We start from the raw sequence: 6398 nt of genomic DNA on the forward strand, positions 1-6398 counted from the left end.
ACGCCCGTAGCTGCCCAGGCTGTGGGCCCCGGGGGGTGGCCTGGGTGAGGAGGAGTTCTGGCCGCCAGAATCTGGCGGGATCCTCTGTGTTGGCGCCGAAACCCCGCCCTGGCGCAGCCTGATGGCGTTCGCGGCCACCATTTTGCCTCCTTTAATGAGGACGCAGGAGGACGGTCTGGAGGTCACCGCCGCTGCCTCCGAGCTTCCCGGTGCTCCGAAATGCCTGCCCCGCGGCCGGCTTGCGTCGCGCAACTGGCCTGGTGTCTTGTCTTAAAAAAAAAAAAAAGAAAAAAGAAAAAAAAGAAAAAAAAGACACACACCCAAACAGCAGTTTTAATAAAGATGAAAACCAAAAGCTGGCGGAGACCTTGGAACCGCTCGCGGTCCCCGGGGGACCACCCAGCCCCGCGCGGTGGCCGCCTGCAGAGGCGGGACTGCGCTTCGAGGCTTAAGGTCGCCAGATCAGAGGCATCGGTGTGTTGCCTGTGCGGAGACGCCAAAAAGTGATTACGTTTATTTGCAAGACCTTTCATGTTGTTTTCAATTCATGGTGTGATTAATGGTAGGATTAAAACCCGATCCTTGGTTACCATGCCCTTAGGTACTCAAAAATAATTGTGTTTGGTAGGTGGCAAAGTCACCCAAAAATATCCAAAAAGCCATAAAACAGTAAAGGTAAACAAGTAGGAAGTGAAAATATTCCTCCTTTGTTTTCTTTCTGGAGTGCTCAAAACACCCCCTCAAACCATTTTTCTCTGCACAGAACCAAGTGTGGTCAGGTTAACAGCTAATATTTACAAGGGAAGAAACGAATCCTGAGATATTTAGTCACTTGTTCCGGTGATCACAGAAAATCGGCGAAGACACACATGAAACTGTGCCAACGGTCTACCTATTGATAACAAGGATACTGTGATTTTTATATAATATTAATCCGAGAAGCCAGGATTATTTTATAGGTATTACTTTACAAAGATGCCCTTGCATACAAAGAAAAGGGTAGTTTTAAAACTTTCCCTGAAAAATTGATGGCTTATTTTTATTTACCAAAAAAAAAAAAAAGGAAAACCATTAGGAGATAAACTAGCAGGTAATTATGGATATTTATTTTCTTAAAAAAGGTTAGGTCAGCATGAGAAAAAACGCACTGGAGTATGGTACAAATACAGTATTTACCGGTTTTTAAAATTGAGAGTTTTCCTGATTTTTCAGCTTTTGAACAATATTTTTCTATTTAAAATAAATTCAGAGAAACAATTCTGTGGATAACTCATAGAAGAAATAATCACTGTTAAAAGGTGGATGCCATTCATTCAGAATACATATATCTAATGCCATTATGTAGATAAGGCATTCACTCTACTTAGAACTTTGAAAGATACAAAGATGAGAAAGTCATTGTCTTTGCTTCCAAGGAAGGTGAGATCAGTAAGGGAGATGAGATATATACAAATGGGAGGGAATAGTTAACTGGGCTGAGTAGTCTCGGTGCCAACCACTGTGCTAGGTGTGTATCCTTGTAGTCCGTGGACAGCAGCCTGGACATCACTGGCTGTCCCCGACCTAGTGAATCAGTCTTCATTTTAACATGTCTGTGGGTGATTTGTATGTACATTAAAGTTTGAGAAGGCCGGGCGTGGTGGCACGCCCTGTAGTCCCAGCTACTCGGGAGGCTGAGACAGGAGAATCCCTTGAACTGCGGAGGCGGAGGCTGCAGTGAGTCAAGATCGCGCCACTGCACTCCAGCCTGGCGACAGAGTAAAACTCCGTCTCAAAAAAAAAAAAACAACAAAGTTCCAGAAGCACTCATATGCTATATCTCATTTATTGTTAACAGTTTTATGGATTAACTAGTTGCAGTTTGAAGGGTATTATGAAATAAAGGCATTTTGTCAGGGGATAAACTAAGTAGAGACTCACTTTGGTGATCTTTTAATGGAAATAGTCCATTACTATTTTGATTGCCAGCTACTGTATTTTGAATTTTCAGAAATTACATCTAACCAATTAATCAGAATTGATTAAGTTTTGAGGATTCACTCAACTAAACTCATGAAAGACTGATGTGCAAGCCTGAATGATTTATTAATTGAAATAGGGGTATATACATTGACCCGCAGGCTGATTTTGGTAATGTAATATACTGTTTTATGGGTACTAAGCTTTGGGTAGTGTGAATTTGTATTTGATGACCATGGGATCACACAAAAGAAAGGATAATTTTGAAGGATGTGTTCATTACCCTGTAAGTTCCAAAAGGTCTGGGACCATTTCTGATCTGTTAATACTGAGTGTTGTGCAGAGTACTTGGAACATGGTAGGTAATCAATAAATATTTGTTGAATTCAGAACATTTGAATTAATCGAAGACAGCTTATGTTTTAACCAAAGCATTCCTAGCTATTTCCCCCAAACTTATTCTATACCTGAAAGTACACAAAACTTGTTTTAGGTCTTGGCTTTACCAGTAAGGTACATTCTTCTATTCCATCTGGCTCAACAAAACGTTTTGTTTCACAACGCCACGGTATTCACTAGCATGTCTTTAAGAAACAACTACAAAAAACCTCGTTGTAGAAATACACGTATGTTTTAAATAGTTCATCTTTAATATTGAGATTTTTAAAAGTTCTAAAAGGGGAATAAGTTTCAAGGTACTCATCCTATCCACTCTTCTTCAACATTTAGAAATTACCTTTGATAGAAGTATTGAGAATATTGATAAGAAAAATTACCTAAATTAGAAGGGGCTATTGTGCTCATAAAACTTTTCTCTAAGATTATGTACGTTGAAGTTGTTACAGTTATTTGTAGCATTTTTTGCTTTCATACAGTATAATTTATTTTTTCATAGATTAAAAATTATACAGAATTATATTAGCTAAAAGTTTAAATGTTAGAACCAAATTATTTTTAAAACCACTTTTTTAACTGAAAGAATAATGTTTGAAATGGGATAAAAAAATATTTTTGAAGTTTTATTATTTTTCCAAAGTTTCCTCAGCCAGAATATTTTTTGTTTTGCTCTTTCTTTTCCTTCTGTTTTGTTTTTCTGTTTAAATGGAGAGTCAATGCAATTGTTGATTCTTTGGCTCCTTAAATCTTATTGTTTCTGTCTCTTAGAGAATTTTATATAGGACTGGAAGGATCTTCTGTTTGTAATTAGATTCCTGTCTAGGAAACAAACTGCTTAGGTATAAAATTCTAACTTTTGGCAGCCAGTGAGCTTTGGAAAGTATGTGAACTTTTTAGTAAGCTGCAGATATTAAAAGCTCACTCTAGGATTTACTGTTTTTGTTTGTATTAAACTATTCTTTGTTACTTTGCATGCTTTGATAACATTGCTTGAAAAAGTGCCTCTAATTCAATTATCAACTCCTAGATGGAGAAGGTTCTACAAGGTTTGTTGTTTTGTTTTTGATTTCCTTCATTGTGCCACTCTTTTGAAAACCCAACATTTGGAAATATAAAGTAAAAAACAGAAATTATAGGTGCCTATTACTTTATAAAAAGGGTTCCCTTAAATAACATTGGGTTTTTTTTTTCTTCTTTTATTTTGAGACAGGGTCTTGCTCTGTTGCCCAGGCTGGAATGTAGTGGCACCATCACAGCTCACTACAGCCTCTACCTCCTGGGCTCAAGCAATCCCCCCACCTCAGCCTCTCGAGTAGCTGGGATTACAGGCGCAAGCCACCATACCCGACTAATTTTTTATATGTGTAGAGACAGGGTTTTGCCGTGTTGGCTAGGCTGGTCTCAAACTCTTGAGCTCAAGTGACCTGCCTTCCTCGGCCTCCCAAAGTGCTGGGATTACAGGCATGAGCCACCGTGCCTAGCCTCATGGTAGCTGTTGATAGTACAGAGTGTAGTCTGTGGGACGGCACAAAGGTTGAGCTTTGAAGTAAGCCTTGAATTTGAATTCCCTCTTCCCCAAGCTCTAAGCTCTAATTATCTGATCTTAGCCGAGATGCTAAACCTAAGTAGCTTCAGGTTCCTCAGATGTGAAGTGGGGATAATTATACCCCAATGTTTCACAATGCAATGGGGACAATGTTTTCTTATTCATTTTTACATCCCCAGCACCTACCACAGTGCCTAGCATCAAAGGAATGCTGAGGCCGGCTCACACCTGTAATCCCAGCACTTTGGGAGGCCGAGGCAAGTGGATCACTTGAGGTCAGGAGTTTGAAACCAGCCTGGCCAGCATGGTGAAATCTCGTCTCTACTAAAAATACAAAAAGTGAGCCGAGTATGGTGGCATGTGCCTGTAATCCCAGCTACTCAGGAGGCTGAGGCAGGAGAATCGCTTGAACCCAGGAGGTAGAGGTTCCAGTGAGCCGAGATCGTACTACTGCACTCCAGCCTGTTTCAAAAAAATAAATAAAACTCTGTCTCAAAAAAATAAATAAGTAAATAAATAAAGTAAAATAAAGGAATGCTGAATAAATGGGAAGGAAAGTGTTTGGTACATATCTAGCGAATTAGTAATTATTAGTTATCTGCTTAACATAAAACATAGGAGTTGGCCAGGCGTGGTGGCTCCTGCCTGTAATTCCAGCACTTTGGGAGGCCGAGGTGGGCAGATCACCTGAGGTCAGAAGTTTGAGACCAGCCTGACCAACATGGTGAAACCCTGTCTCTACCAGAAATAAAAAAATCAGATGGATGTGGTGGTGGGTGCCTGTAATCCCAGCTACTCTGGAGGCTGAGGCAGGAGAATCGCTTGAACGTGGGAGATGGAGGTTGCAGTAAGCCTAGGTTGCACCATTGCACTCCAGCCTGGGCAACAGAGCAAGACTCCGTCTCAAAACAAAAAAACAAATAAAACATAAAAATTAAGAAAACTTTAAGTCTTACCAATTGGGATCATACATAATGCATTCCTGCATATTTCTGGGGTAATTTAATAGGTTTTCTTCCTGTCTTAGACCAATATAAATATCCAGTTAAGACTAACAAAAGAAGAAAACTAGCTTTTTGAAGCCTAATTTGTTTCCTCTTATTCAGAATAAAACAAAATTTGAAGAAAAACTGGACTGAAATTTGTTTTTGTACTGATTTATAAAATTTACAAAAATGTCTCAAGAATAGTCATAAATTTAAAGATCAAATGGACAGTGAGATACTACCTCACGCCTATCAGCAAAAGTCCCTCAAATAATAAGTATTGGTGAGGATGTGGAGAAATTGGAACCCTTGTGGACTGTTGGTGGCCATGAGAAACAGTGCAGCTACTATGGAAAGTGGTATGGCGGTTCCTCAAAAAGTTAAAAATCGAATTACCATTTGACCCAGCAGTTCCACTTACGGGTATATATCCAAAATCATTGAAAGCAAGGTCTTGAAGAGATATTCGCACAACATGTTCATGGCAACAGTATTCACCACAGGTAGAAGGTGGAAGCAGCCCAGGCGTCCGTCAGCGGATGAATGCGCAGACGCAGTGTGGTGTGTACATGCCGTGAAATCTGACTCCGCCTTCGAAGGAGGAAATCCTGACACATGCCACCACTTCAGTGAACCTGAAAGACATTGTGCTAAGTGAAATAAACCAGTCAAAAGGACAAGTACTCTATGATCCCCCTTACATGAGATACCTGGAGAAGTCACATTTGTGCAGACAGAAAGTAGATTGCTGGTTGCCAGGGGCTGTGAGGAGGGGAAATAGGAAGTTGTTTAAGGAGTATAGAGTTCCAGTTTTGCAAGATGAAAAGAGTTCTGGAGATTGGTTGCACGGCAGAGTGAATGTACTTAACACTACTGAACTAACTATACGGTTAAAACTGGTTAATACAGTACATTTTACATTATGTATATTTTACCACATTTTAATAGAAAATGTTGAGTACATTCAGAATGAAAAAAATGGTACATTGTTTCTCAAAGGCAATTTGGAAATTTGTATTAAAGAATAAATGATGATGGCTAGGCAAGGTGGCTCACATCTGTAAACGCAGCACTTTGGGAGGCTGAGGTAGGAGGATTACTTGAGACTGGGAGTTCGAGACCAGCCTGGGCAACATAGTGAGACCTTCTCTTTGCTAAAAAAAAAAAAAAAAATAGTAATAAAGAAGTCGGGGGTCTCCTCTCTCGGTTTGGAGCCCCCTCCCTCTGTCTCTACAGGGAAGTTTCTTCCTTCTCCCTTCCTGCCTATTAAACTTTCCATTCCTTAAAACTAAAATAATCATAATAATAAAAAGTGATGCCCACATGCTTTGAGCTTTAATATACTTCTGGATATTTATTCTTAGAAATATATTCTGGGCCAGATGCGGTGGCTCACGTGTTTGATCCCAGAACTTTGGGAGGCCGAGGCGGGTGTATCACGAGGTCTAGAGATCAAGACCATCCTGGCTAACACGGTGAAACCCCATCTCTACTAAAAATACAAAAAATTA

General features: G+C 40.1%; 1 pseudogene across 1 annotated transcript in view; it reads right to left on the reverse strand.

The window, feature by feature from the left end:
- The window catches only part of LOC105540509, a 2600-nt pseudogene extending 2067 nt beyond the window's left edge, over positions 1–533 (reverse strand). Inside the window, exons 1-2 of the transcript XR_001006199.1 lie at positions 368–533; positions 3–269 (exon numbers count right to left, since the gene is read on the reverse strand). The product of XR_001006199.1 is annotated as an uncharacterized LOC105540509 (transcript). The remainder of the gene's footprint in view (positions 1–2; positions 270–367) is intronic.
- Between the last annotated feature and the right edge of the window lie 5865 nt (positions 534–6398).

The sequence above is a fragment of the Mandrillus leucophaeus genome, unplaced genomic scaffold (assembly GCF_000951045.1).
Source record: "Mandrillus leucophaeus isolate KB7577 unplaced genomic scaffold, Mleu.le_1.0 Scaffold220, whole genome shotgun sequence".
Classification (NCBI taxonomy): Eukaryota; Metazoa; Chordata; class Mammalia; order Primates; family Cercopithecidae; genus Mandrillus; species Mandrillus leucophaeus.